Here is a 14,792-nt window from a genome sequence, read left to right on the forward strand (position 1 = left end):
ACACACACACACACACACACACACACACACACTTCCTGTTTCAGTTTGGAGAGAGAAAGCTACCTTGCATCTCAGGGACCTAAGGAAGAAGTGAGAAATCTCATGATTCCTTCTAGACCCAACAATCACGGTGGGGTTGCATCGAGTCCCAGTGAAATCAGCCACTACTTACAAGATTGCATTTGCATAAAGGAGCAGAAGAATATTCAGAAGGGGACACAGATCAGCAGGACAGTATTGGGACTAGCCTGTTAAATGTGATGTATACCTGAAGGGGAAAAAAGCTGCATATAATAGAAACTGTCAGCTTCATATACAAGCCTCTTTTATCTATACTCTCTAAAAGGAAATGTTCTTGTTTATCAAATTCATAACAGAAAAAGAAAAAGGTTTTAAAGATTCAGTTTGTGTCCCCATTATGTGTCCATGGTTCTGTGTGTGATGCTATGATTCTATTTGGGAGAGATAATGATGACAGTGAGCATTTAGAAAGTGCTTTAAGGTTTGCAATGTGCTTTATAGATGTTAACTCACCTCACAACAATCCCAGAAATTCTATTACCATTTCCATGTTACAGATTAGGAAAATGTGGAACAGAGAGGTTAAATGTCTAAGGCAAGATTTGAACTCAGGTCTTCCTGACCACAGGTCCTGGGCTCTGTGTGCTGCTGTGTCTTTGGCAATGTAGTACAACCCTGGGTATCTCTGCATGTGATTCAGTATGTGTTTCTATGGGATGTATCTTAGTATGTATCTCTATCAGTATGGGATTCTTGGTGTATATTATGTTTCTGTGTCTGTGTCTGCAGATAGAGCTACATGTATGTTTACTCGCTGGGGAGCCTTTGCTCCTCATTGGTTCCTATAAATACTCCATGCAATACAAGGTCCTCTCTTTTGGGACTTCTCTGTTTTATCCTAATTTTAAGAGGGGCAGGAGAAACCTCCGATGTGCGTAACTGTCCTTTCTAGCCTCTTCCCCACTCGGAGGCTCTAGGAAGTGATCCTGAAGTAACAATGGGTAGAGTCCTCATAGCCCCCACACCTTTCCCCCATTGAGAGGCCCTTCTTAAATCCAGAGGCTTCTGGTTAGCCAAAAATGATCCTGGGATTGTAGGGTAAACCAATGAGTTCAATGCCAAATCGCCAGAGGTAAGGAGGATAATTCTAAAGACAGAAAACATCATACTTTTGGGGGGCTATATGGGGGCTGGCTGCTGTAGATGGTTGAGATTGGGGCCTCTTGGCCTAGAGATCACAACCTTACATAAAACAGAGAACTGTACCTAGCTAGCTGGGATAGCTTTGGAATTTGAAGGGTCATGGAGGTCTTCTTGTTTTTCTTCCTTCTTTCTTTCCTTCTTCTTGACTATGTCATTAGCATGGGAAACTCCCAGCATGGAAACTCCTCCCTCTACCTCAGGAAATCATCTGTACCTTAGAGATTTAGAGAGTTGCCTAGGGCACTAATAAATTCAGTGGCATGCCCACAGTCACAAAGCTAGTCCCCATCAAAGCAAAGACTTGAACTCAGGTCTCCCTAATGCTTAGGTCATCCTATTAACCTGAATACCATGCCATCTGTCTTACTTTTACCTACATTTCTAATGATAACATCCTGATATATTTATTTTTAATTTTTAGGTTCTCTTTCTTCCCCATAAATTCACCTTGGAAAATCCACCCTTGCAGTATATAGTATGTGGCAAACAAAGATGAGAAGGAAGTGTGGTAGTGGTGAGTCAACACAACAGAGTCAGTTGGCTAACCAATCAAGTATCTATTAAGCACCTACTATGTGCCAGGCACTAAGGCTGCACAGTCTCTGTCTTCAAGGTATTTACAGTCTTTCATGACACCTAGGTTTGATTCCCAGCTCTGACTCTCAACTAGCTATGTGATCCTGGACAAGCCATTTCATTTTCTTTGTCACCGTTTCTCCATCTATAAAATAGAACTATAAAATGCTTTGTCAAATTTATAGAAACGTGAGCCATTGTTATCTGAGATGGAAAAGGAAAAAAACAGGCACCAAATTAGGGCACTCGGTCATGGCAGGTGAGCAGAAGGTAGAGAAAGAATCTGAGATTGGATCAAAATAGGCTCAGGAAACAAGAGAAGTCAGAAGACTTTGTGGTCCCACAGCTCATGGACTGGATGACCACTTGTCAAGGGGTGGCAGAAAGGGATTGCCATTCAGGTACATGGATCCTCCGAGGTTTCTTCCAACTCAGAGATTCTGTAATCTCAAAATCTCCTCACTTTGCATTTGTGGGAAAGGAAGTCAAGAGACCTAAAGTGACTTGTCCAGGGTCACACAGTAGATAAGTCACAGAGTTAGGATTCAAGAGTCATCTGACTCCAAGAGCACTGAATTTGAAGTCAAAAGAGACTGAAGTTTAAATCCCGTCTCCTACAATGACTAGCTGTGGAACCATGGGCAAGTCACACTATTTGCCTGACCCTCTATTTCCTCATCTCTAAAATGGGATAGTAATATTTACGCTGCTTCACGTACTATTGTGAGGAAAATACAGGATGATGGATTCAGAGGTCATCTAATTCAAGTTCCTCATTTTTCAGTTGAGAAAACTGAGGCCCAAAGAGGTTATGGGACTTAAGATCACAGGTTTAAGATCATAGGATCAGATTCAGACCTAGAAGGAGTCTTAGATGCCATCTCATCCATCTCCCTCATTTTACAGATCAGGAAACTGAGGCTTGCCTGAGATCACATGAGCAAAAAGCATCAGAGTCAGGATTTGATCATAGGTCTTCTTACTTCAAATCCAATAATCTGCAACCCGCACTCTCCTTCTACCCCCACGCTGCCTGCCTTTGTACTTTGCACACCTTAAATCGATATCTAAATGTGAGCTACCACCATAACATAATCTGCCTCAAGTCTGAGATTCTAAGATCAAGGAAGGTTTAGAAAGGATTGCCTCATACATAGTAAGTATTTAAATACTTTTATCTACCTATCTATTCATCCATTTATCTATCTATCCATCCATTTGTCTGTCCACCTAGTCACCTATCTATCCACCTATTTATCCATCCATTTATATATGTATGTATATATATATATATATATATATATAAACATCCATATATCTATCTATCCATCTATTTAGGGCAGCTAGGTGGCACAGTGGATAGAGTACCAGGTCTGGAGTCAGGAAGACTCATCTCCCTGAGTTCAAATCCAGTCACAAACACTTACTAGCTATGTGGCCCTGGGCAAGTCACTTAACCCTATTTGCCTCAGTTTCCACAACTGTCAAATGAGCTGGAGAAGGAAATGGCAAACCTCTCCAGTATCTTTGCCAGGAAAACCCCAAATGGGGTCATACCGAGTTGGACATGACTGTACAACAACAACAAAAATCCATCTATTTATCTATCCATCCATATGTCGATATATCTATCCATCTATTTATCAATCCCCCTATCTATCCATCTACCAATTTTCTATTCATCTCTCTATCTGCTAGCTTGTTATTCTAGTGAAAGGTAAAAGTCTTAAAGCCAAAAGCAAGGGTCCCCTGGATCTAATGCTCCCTTGGAGCTCCAATCTCCCCAGGAAGTGAACTTGAATCAGTGTGATCTAAAACCAAGAGTTAGACCATTTCCACTTTGCTTCTGCAGGGGGTATGTTTGAGTGATGATGGGAATGAATGTAAACCAGAAGATTATAGACATCCTTGGGAGATGGCTGGGGAGGAGGGGCCAGAAGGGCTGAGATTTCCTCCCATCACCTTCTCTCCTTCTTCCCACCCATCTCAATGACTTCATTCCCCACCCCCTCCCATTAGCCAAAGGAAAACTGAAGGCAGCCAAGGATATGGAGATTCAGGTGGAGTACACATCCCCAGCTCCACCTAGTGGCCCTGACCTAATACAACTCTGATGCCCACCTTTTGTCCTGTTGGGTGTCTTAGAGCATCTTTGGGCCCAGCACCCTGTCCCCATCCCTGTTGCTAGAATGGAAGGCAGTTTCAGGAATGAGAAAGGAGAACCTAGAGGCCGGCTTCCCTCTATGGCAAGATCAGGTCAATCTGTTCGAAGAGTGTAAGCTACCAGTCCCTCAGAATGGGGCAGGAAGAGCATGTGAGACCTGGATGCTTACCAAGATGAAAACAGGCTGAAAGGAACATTTCAATCCTCAAAGACAATAAAGGGAAAATAAATCCCCAAAGCCTTAGCAATAACAGGAGAAAGGTATAAACACAAGGATGAGCACCAACAGGTGTTTGGATTAGGATGAGGTGAGAAGATGGCCTGGGGGTGGGGTGGGGGCAGGTAAGGATCAGAAGAATGGGGAATGATTATGTTCTGATGTCAGCCCACCAGGCTGGTGACTAGCCTCCGGTGGAGAAATTTCTTTAGCTCTAATCTCCTGCCCCCAGCATCAGTCTTCACCATCCAGTCACTTTTCCAGCTTCTACCTGGAGTCCCTTCTTCTGATCTATCGGCAGCCCTCGTGGTGTGTATGTGTGTGTGTGTGTGTGTGTGTGAGAGAGAGAGAGAGAGAGAGAGAGAGAGAGAGAGAGAGAAAGAGAGAGAGAGAAGCATGCACATGGCAGGCTCTAGGGTCAGACGTAGAGTTAGAAGACAACTGAGAGGCAATTTTGTCTCCAACTTCTTCATTTTACAGCTATGGAAACTGAGGAAGGGAGGTTGTGTCTTCCCCAGATTCATGCAGGTAGTTCAGTGCTGGAGGAGGATTTGACCTCAGGCACTCTGACTTCAGAGCTAGTTCTCTTTCCACTGTGTCAAGGTAGAAGGGGGCTTTTGGATTCCAACTAACTACTCTCCATGAAGAATGGATTCTCTCTTGACAGGATGGAACACCGAGAGCTGCCACTTGATGGGCAGGAACACAGAAGGAGGAAAAGGCTTTGCCTTGGTCACTATAACACAGTGAACCCTCGAGTATTTTTAGCACCATAAGGGAAGCCATATTCTCTGCCACCTGCTGACTTACTGCTCAAACATAGATGGTTTAGGGTGGGATGAGGGGAAAGGGGTTCAAGATGCTAGACCCAAACAGCCACCGCATTCACTGTACCCTAAAGAGAGCTGGAAACAGTGCGAAGTGATAGAGCAGTTGGGGAAGCAGAACACCTGGGTTCCAAGACCATCTCAGCCACTAACCTCTCTGGGCCTCAGTTTCCTGTTCCGTACAATGAGAAGTTTAGACTGGACAATCAATGCCCAAGATCCCTTCTGTCTCTAACAGTTTGTGGCCTGTGATGAAAAGAGAGACTGGATGGCTCCCTCAGTTCAAGACGTGACTACCCGTTCTGTGTGTTGGGGAGTGGACAGGGCTGCAATCTCTCAGGCGGTCTGGAGCAGAGCAGAGTCCAAAAAGTCCCTTTCCTGCCCATGACCATGCTTTCCTATTACACACACACACACTCACACACACATACACTCTCTCTCTCTCTCTCTCTCTCTCTCTCTCTCTCTCACACACACACACACACACACACACACACACACACACACCTGCCACAGGGGGTGCCACGTATACATCAAAAACTCCAAGAAAAGACCAGCCTGAAGAGTGACTAGGTGAGAAAGGTCAATGCTCAGAGGAGGGGGCTCGGAGCCCAGGAGGGCTGAATATCTCCAGAATGGGACCATTCACCAGCCTAATTAGCTGGTAATTCTCCTTTTAACTTCCATTCCTTACCTGCCCTCCCCCTCTGGCTCTCTCCCCACTTCACCCCAGCTTGTACACCTGCAGGTGTTCATCCTTCCGTTTCTAGCTCCTGCATTGTTGTTGCTATGGAAACAAGGGGACCCTGGGCCTTGGTGGAGTACTAGGCCCCCCCCCCCCCCCCGTGCTCAGAGAAAAGAACTAGCTTCTCAGTAACCTAAGGAAACACAGTGTTTACATAACCAACATGAATGTACATGTGTGTGAACCTGCATGGTCATCTGTGAGTATGCACGCCAGCCTTATAATTTGCGTACACATCTGTCCTTGTGTGTCAGCATCCACGTGTATGTGCGGATCTGTATTGGTGCCCATGTGTATGCAAGCTCAGTTGGGAAGCAAGAACACAGGGCACTGTAGGATGGATGGGGAGAACTTTGTGGTAGAGGAAAAAGCGCTGTCCTAAATTCCAATCCCTGGGGCAGTCAGGTGGTGAAGTAGATAGAGCTCCAGGCATGGGGTCAGGAAGACCTGAGTTCAAATCCAGCCTCAGACACTTAATAGCTGTGTGACCCTGTGCAAATGACTTACCCCCCAATTGCCTTAGTTTCCTCATCTGTAAAATGAGCTGGAGAAGGAAATAGCAAACCACTCAAGTATCTTAGCCAAAAAAAAAACCCAAATAGGGTCACAGTGAGTCAGAAATGACCAAAATGACTGAACAACAATAAATTCCAATATTCTGCTCTGCCATCAACCAGTTGTATGCAAATCATTACCCCTTAATGACCCTTGATTCCTGCCTTTGTAAAATGAAGGGATTAGACTCAAAAGGCAATGTGGTACAGTGGTTAGAGTCATGGATTGGGGCCAGGAAGACCTAGGTTCAAAAGTGACTCAGGGAATTTTATAGCTGTGTGACTCTGGACAAACCTTTCCTGGCCTCAGTTTCTTCAAATGAGAAGTTTGGCAGAAGTCTGGAGGTCGGCACACAGCCCTGAGATCAAAGTGGATCTTACTGGAATGAAAGCAGGGGGAGGAGCCTCACTAGCAATACCAAATCCGTTCCCTTCCAAGGGTAATCCAAAGCAGAGTGGCAGCGTGAGTCTAGGGCATTGCACAGGACTTTGGGCAAAGCTGGGAAAGAGAAAGGAGAATGGTACCAATGGTTTATGAGCTACTGGGAGTCTGAGATATGTTTTCTACATGTTCTCTGTGTGTTGAGGGGTAAGAATAAGGACTGTCCTGTACATGAAAAAAATTACATCAAAAAATTGGACTTGATGGTAGTAAATCTACAGTCTACAATCCTATGACTAGTTGAGACCTCAGGCCTCTCCCACGTCTATCATCTATGCTATGAAATCTTTCTGGCCTGAGTAATCTAGGTTCTACGTTCTACGGTTCCTTCCAGACTTGACAGTCTCAAAGGCAGGAGTTCTCAGAATTTGTGTTCTCAGGACCCCTTCACACTCTTAAAACTTACTAAGGTTTACTAAGGTTACTGAGGTTTCCTCCCAGGTTAAATCTTTCAATATTTACTATATTTAAGGGGCTTCTGCAACAGTATCTATGCTTTAGCTGACGCGGAAAAGAGGCAAGAAGAGCAATGATGATCTCAGACAAAGCAAAAGCAAAAATAGACCTAATTAAGAGATAATCAGGGAAACCAGATTTTGCTAAAAGGTGCTGAAGTAATATAAAGAAATTTTTACAGCAAGCTTCTCTGATAATGGCTTCTGTTCTCAAATGTATAGAGAACTGAGTCAAATTTATAAAAATAAGAGCCATTCCCCAATTGACAAATGGTCAAAGGATGAGAATAGTGAGTTTTCAGAAGAAATCAAAGCTATCTATAGTCATATAAAAATGCTCTAAACCACCATTTATTAGAGAAATGCAAAGTAAAACAACTCTAAGTTTCCACTTCAAACTTATCAGATTGACTAAGATGGCAGGAAAGGAAAATGACAAATGATGGAGTGGATGTGGGAAAATAGGGACGCTAATGCACTGTTGGTGGAGTTGTGAACTGGTCCAACCATTCTGGAGAACAGTTTGGAACTTTGCCCAAAGGGCATACCCTCGGACCCAGCAATGCCAATAGTAGGTCTGTGCCCCAAAGAGATAAAAGGAAAAAAGAAAAGGACCCATCTATACAAAAATATTTATAGCAGCTCTTTTCTAGTGGCGAAGAACTGGAAATTGGGAGGATGCCCATCAACTGAACTAGTTTCAGTGTATGATTGTAATGGAATAATATTGTAAATGATGAAGGGAATAATTTCAGAAAAGCCTGGAAAGACTTACATGAACTGATGCAAAGTAAAGACAGAAGAATCAGGAAAACATTGTACATAATAGCAGCAATATTGTAATGATGACCAGCTACTCTGATCAGTGCAGTGAGCCAGGACAACTCCAGAGGACTCATGATGAGAAATCTTATCCATCTCCAGAGACAGTGCAGATTGAAGCATCAGTTTTTCACTTTATTTTTCTTGCCTTTTTTTGCAACATGGCTAATATTGAAATATGTTTTGTATGATTTCACGTGTATAATAAGTAGGGCAGCTAGGTGGCACAGTGGATAGCGTACTGGACCTAGATTCAGGAACACTCGTCTTCATGAATTCAAATCCAGCCTCAGACATTTACTAGCTGTGTGACCCTGGGCAAGTCACCTAACCCTGTTTTGCCTCAGTTTCCTCATCTATAAAATGAGTTGGAGAAGGAAATGGCAAACCAGTCCAGTATCCTTGCTGAGAAAACCCCAGATGAGGTCACAAAGACTAACACAACTGAAAACCACTGAACAAAAACAATAACAACACAAGAATAATTGATATCATATAGCTTGCCTTCTCGATGGGTGGAGGAGGGTGGGGGGAGCGGAATTTAAAACTCAAATTTTTTTAATTTTAAAAACAAATAATAAATTTGAAAATATATATTTATTGTATTAGAAATTAAAAGTCTTAGTATTATGATGAAAATAGAGTTGACCTCATAGACCCCCTGAAAGGGTCTCAAGCCTCCCACCACCACTGCCCCCCCAGGGGTCCTGAGAACCACACTGAGAACTGCTTCTTTAGGGCCCCTCCCCTCTGACTCTGTATACTCTAATATCCTTACCAAGCCCAACATTCTATGTTCTAAGTTCCCTCACAGTTCTAACATTCTTTGTTCTATGTCCTAAGGCCCCTGCCAGCTCTGACAGTCTATGCTCTGAGGTTCCTGCCTGCCCTGACATTCATGTTCTGTGTTCTAAGGGTCCTTCCCCCTCTGACACACTGGGTTCTAAGGCCTCTTCCAACTCTGACAGCTTAATTATCAGGTAGCAGAATCTGAGTCTGAATCTTGACTCTGTCATTTACACCCCTGGTAACACTCCTGCAATCTTGGCCAAGTCAGGTAGCCGCTCACACTTGGGTTTCCTCATATGTTTGAACAAACACCGGAGGTCTGAGGAGGCGACCTCTCAGGTCCCAAAGGCTCTAATCTAAACTTCTATTCAGGGTGTGAAAGGTAAATAACACCTCATACCACATGCACCTGACAAACAGAAAGGGGGAAGGGGAAAGGGGGAAGAGAGAGGGGAGGGGAGAGGGGGAAGTGGGGAGGGAGGGAACAGATCAGACTGGGAGGTTGTGAAAAAGGCCCTTTGAGCCCTGTTTCCAAGGCCTGGTAACCAACCAAAGGCCATTTCCAATCAACCCTCCCAGGTTCCTGCAAGACTTGAACCCCACCAACTTGGAGGCAGAATCCCCAGCGGGCTGCATCAGGCCTGCTGTGGTGTTCCCCCAGCCTCTTGGGACAGAGCTCTCAAAATCCGTTATGTGGCTGCTGTGGGCTGCCCAGCACGGATTTCCGTGGGCCCGCCCTCTCAAAATGAGCTGGCAACTCCACAGGCCCAGGCTCAGTGGGAGGGAGGGATAGGTGCAGAGACACTGGGTGGGGCCTGGGGTCTGTGGTTACCTGTGCTCGGCTGCTGGCTCAGCCCAGCCTGAGGGCAAGGACAGATGAACCAACGAGCAAAACACCCAGGTGGGGAGAAATGAGCAGCTGTTTTCCGAGAACCTTGTTGCATACCTGCTTCTGTCCTTACTTCCCAGTGGGGCAGCTTGCCAGGCTGGGTGGCCAAACCCCTGGATACCGCTCCTGGTTCTTTCACTAACTGGCTGTGTGACTTTGGACAAATCACTGCCTCTCTCAGGGCCTCTGGCTCCTGGTCTCTAAAATAAGAGTGTTAGACTAGGCTCCAGCAGGGGATCTTAACCTGTGGTCTGCGAATGTTTTTCTTTTTTTTTTCTATTTCAATAACTGTATTTGAATATGCTTGGTTTCCTTTGCAATCCTGTGTATTTTATTTTATGCATTTAAAATATAATTCTACGAAAAAAAGTCCAGAGTCTTCACTGGACCAAGAAAAGGGGTACAAGTGATCTGGAGGGTATCTAAGCTGAGGGAATTAGGTTGGACACAGGGCCCTGGCTCTAGAGTTGGAAAGCATCTCAGAGGCCATCAAGTCCAGCCCCTTTATTTTATAGATGGGGAAACTGAGGCCCAGAGACGGGAAGGGACAGTAACCTCTTTGAGCTTTGGGACCAACCAGTTTATAATTCATACCCCCACCATCTGGTATATAATTGGGATAGAGATGGACTAGAAATACCCAAGTGAGGAAACTTTCTGTACCAAGGCAGGAGGCGGCAAAGAGGTGGAGAGCTGTGCAGAGTCACACAGCTTAGTCAATTATAACAGCTTCTAATACATATTAGGAGCTCATGGGCTCCTAGATTAGTAAATGGAAGGGACCGTTGAGGCCACTGAGTTCCACTTTTTCATTTTAGCTTGTTGCTGTTGTCATTCAGCCATTTCAGTTGTGCCAACTCTCAGTGACCCCATTTGGAGAGGTTTGCCATTTCCTTCTCCAGCTCAATTTACAGATGAGGAAACTGAGGCAAACAGGTTGTGTGACTTAGTGTCAGAGGCTGGATTTGAATTCAGGGAGATGAGTCTTCCTGACTCCAGGCCAGGCACTGTAGCCACTGTCCCTTATTTTACAGTAGAGAAGCTAAAAATGACTTGCCCAGGATCACATAGCAGTATGCATAAGAAGCAGGATTTGAACTCAGGTCTTCCTGACTTCAAGGTAGACTTTCTAGCCACTAGATAATGTCGCCTCTCTTGGCATACAGTAGGTATTGAATAAATGCTTGTCGATTAATCGATCGCTCAAAGGCAGTATGGCATATAGGCAGTGATCATCTGAGGTAAGATTCAAATCCAGGTCTCCTCATTCCAAAGTCAGGGCCTTTTCCATTATCCTGAACTGTCTGCCTTGGACTTCATGAATTGAGGTGTGGAAGACACAGGAATTAGTGAGGAGGGCAGTTCCAATGGCAGATATTTTTAAGTCTCCTTGCCTATCTAGAGGATTTGGCAGAGAGCATCATTCTGAGACAAGAGATTCCTCTGCTCCCAGGGTCACCCTCATCTCTCTCTCCCTGAAGCTCCAGCAAATGCTTCAGCTAGAAGTAACCCCCTGACCAGTCCCCCCAACCCCAGCCACACCCATGCCTCAGTCTCCATTCTTCTCTGCCTGGGCTGCTCTTAGACCACCAGCTACTTCCCAAGCCAAGGGTGGCCCAGATGTTAAAGACCAGTTACAAGTCTTCCCCTTCTAACCAGCCATAGGCCTCTGAATCCCCAAACCTCTGGAGACCCTGAAGAATGATGGGTTGTTCTGACCCAACCTGTCACCCATGGGTACCACCTCCACCCCCACTACTGCCCCCAGCTTGGACACAGGGAGAAACAGCTCCTGGGGAGATCTGCTCCCCAACTCGGGGTGGGGGCAGCACACCATGTTCTCCCAACAGCCCCCTCCTCCCTCCACCCCCTGGCGAGTCAGTTGGCAGGCGGGCATCGTGCCATAGCCACACATTGGGGACGCAAATAGAAGCACACTCTCACCAGCCCTGTCCTACATATGGTCCCCCAGAGGAGATGTAGGGGGTGGGAGAGAAAAAAACCAACAACCCCCTGAAGAACCCAATGAAGCTTCAGAGCTGTCAGGGATGAGAAAGGACACAAAGAAAGCTGGGCGGTACCTCTGCCTCCCACCACAAAAGAGCCAGGGGTCCCAGGACCCACTAAACACAGTGAGACTGAATGAGGCCCTTAGCTACCCAAGTGCCCTCTTTCTCCCTGAGGGCTCCAGTGAAATGTGGAGTGGGTGGGTCAGGCCAGTTGGGGAGGTCCAGTGGATTGGAGCAGGGGTGTGCAAGAAAGGACACATTAAACATCCACACCAACATCCATACCACACCCAAACTTCATAGTAGGTCTCCCACCAAACCAAATGAGGTCAGTCTAGTTAAATCCTCTGATGACCTTATGAGGCTGTTCCTAGGACATGCCCCCTATGTGCTAAGATGTCTGGGGGACTTGAGGAAGGTAGTGAAAGTCTGGAACAACTGCCATGGGCCAGGTGCTCTGGAAACAATGAAGCTCGATGGGCACAGCAGCTGGTGGGGAGGGGTGGTGGTTAAAGGTGGGACCCGGGGCTGCTGTTCTAATTCATGCCACAGCCCTGCTGCTTGGTTCAGGGGCTTACTCCAGCAGCAAAGTATAATGGAAATAGAAAAACGGGTTCCTGAAAAGACCCAGAAGACTTAGGTTCTTCTCCTGTGTGACCTGGAACAACCCTTTGACTCTCTGGGTCTAAGGTCCAGATCTAAGTCTGTGACCTCTGGCCCTGTGATCTGATGACCTTCCTCCCCAAAGTCAAAGGACACCCTTCCAACACCGACCTAATCCCCATTCTCTGCCCTACCACTCAAGCCATGATGGTCCATGGTCCATCTCACCTAAGGCCCAGCAATCTTCCTGTGGCCAGACACAAGTGCACAAAGCTTCCTAAGCATCAACTCTTGGCACCAGCAGGTGACTTGGGGAGAAAGCAGGAGAGCTCACAGGAGACAGGAGAGGTCAGGCATGTGGGAGAAAGGCATGTTTCAAGGACTGAGGTGACAAGGTCTTAGGGGCAGCTGAAGAGAGCATTGTGTTTGAAGACAGAAGAGACCCGAAGGGTCCTCTAGTTATAGCATCAGAGAGCTGGGCTAGAGGGACCCCAGAGGCCATCTAGAGATGTCAAAAGGCATAGTGAGAGGCTGTGCTGTGGAGGATAGCACACTGGACTCAGGAGGACCTAGATTCTTTTTTGGGGGGAGGGGGGAAGGCAGGGCAATTGGGGTTAAGTGACTTGCCCAAGGTCACACAGCTAGTGAGTGTGTCAAGTGTCCAAGGCCGGAATTGAACTCAGGTTCTCCTGATTCCAGGGCCAGTGCTCTACTTACTGTGCACCTAGCTGCCCCGAGGACCTGGATTCTAATCCTGCCTCTAACACTTAGTAATTGTGTGCCCCTGGGCAGGTAATATAGCCTCTCTGACCCTCAGTTTCTTCATCTCTTAAATGAAGACACCTCGAAGATGCCTTTTGCTCCAAATCTATGATCCTTCATTTTATAGAGGAGCAAATAGGCCCAGAAGAAAATGACCTGCCCAAGGTCATGCCAGTAGTTTAACAGCAAGCCAGGACATGAAATCTGACTCCAAATTCTGGGCTCTTCCTAATGTTGGTGAGCACTGCCAGGGTATAGCTAGCCATACTGACCCATCTGATCAAAAATGATTCATCGAAAACAGGGAAGCTTCTATTTCCAAATCTCCACATTTGCCCCTGACAAATGGAAGTCCCTAGGTCAGGCTGAAAGTTAAAGGTCCCTCCTTCTTCCATCCCCCTCCCCTATATGTACGTGGGGACATCCCCTCCAGATCAAAGAGGTGGTATCAGCCTTCACTTAGCTCAGGGGACTTGGTACAAGGACATCCTTCTAATCCGGCCTCAGAGCAAGGAAGGCAAGAATGAAACAAGAACGGGAAAGGAAGAAAGAAGGAAGGAGGCAGAGGTCAGCTACTGGGGCCTGTGGGGTTGTCTCCCTCTTCCTCTGATCACAGATCAGTTGAAAGCCCCTTCCAAAGCTCCATCACAACCAAAGCCCACCCCGACCCCTGGACCAATCCCCAGTGGCACCTCCTCAGCAACCCTCTGGTGGCAGTCCACCTGTAACCATGCACGCCACCAGAGAAAAGAGAAGTCAGAACAGAGACAGACTCTTCCCAGGGCTGGTCTCTCTATCAGCAAGGCTGAAGAAAAACTCACCAGAGCTTCCTTGGCATGGTGGAGGTTGAAGAGAGGGCCGGGACCCAGCAGGACAGAGCTGATGGAGTTTGCTGTTGGAGAGCTCAGTGGGAGATCTGCCCCACCCCCCAGGTGTGTCTGTCGTCCCCAGCTCAGCTCAGCTCCGCTCGGCTCTGGCTAATGAAGTCAGCCCACAGCCCAATCCCAGGCTCGAGCTGGGGCTGCCTCAGCAGCCTCTCCCTCCCAGGGACTACAAGTCTCTTAACAGACATATTCCTGGTTACCATAGGAACAAGTGAAAGCAGAATCCAGCCCCACACACCCAGAAGTGTGTACAAAACATGTGTGCACCTGAACGAGGGGTAAGCAGTCGCACATGAGTCCTGCACATACATGTAGACATGCATGCACAGACATATAAATGCACACACATTTCTTTGCACACTTAGGGCCACCTAGGAAAGACACCATCCAGAAAAAGGCCTGGTCACTTCCTACTCAGCCTCTGTAGTTCAGGCTTGGCCCTGTCTAAAAGTACATCTTAGAAACAGGGGCTCTCGGAGAATCTAACCAGTTTTGTGGCTACAGAATCAAGGGGTCCAGGCTCCAGGAAGCCCCTGGGGCTCTAAGAGATGCCAAGAAGAAAGAAAAGCCAGATTTCTGCTCCCCTTGCTTCCCTTCTGCCCCTTGAGGTCATGTGAGGCTCTGTGTTTTCTCAGTGCCTGGGTTCTCCCACCCCTCCTTCCCAGACAGCTGAGGAGCTCAAATTCCCCATGAAGCCTGCCACTCCCTTTGCATCTCCTTTCCTGTGGAAGGCTGAGTGAGATAGGAGACAGGAGAGAGGAGGGAGGAAAAAGAAGAAAGAAGAGAAAAGAGAGAAGGAAGGAGGAAGGAGAGAGAAGAAAAGAGAGAAG

At 46.6% G+C, this 14,792-nt stretch overlaps 1 protein-coding gene across 1 annotated transcript in view; it reads right to left on the bottom strand.

Moving 5' to 3' along the window:
• The window catches only part of RAP1GAP2 (RAP1 GTPase activating protein 2), a 229,139-nt gene that overhangs the window by 201,184 nt on the left and 13,163 nt on the right, over nucleotides 1-14,792 (bottom strand). The window lies entirely within an intron of this gene.

Source organism: Trichosurus vulpecula, chromosome 7, assembly GCF_011100635.1.
Source record: "Trichosurus vulpecula isolate mTriVul1 chromosome 7, mTriVul1.pri, whole genome shotgun sequence".
Lineage (NCBI taxonomy): Eukaryota > Metazoa > Chordata > Mammalia > Diprotodontia > Phalangeridae > Trichosurus > Trichosurus vulpecula.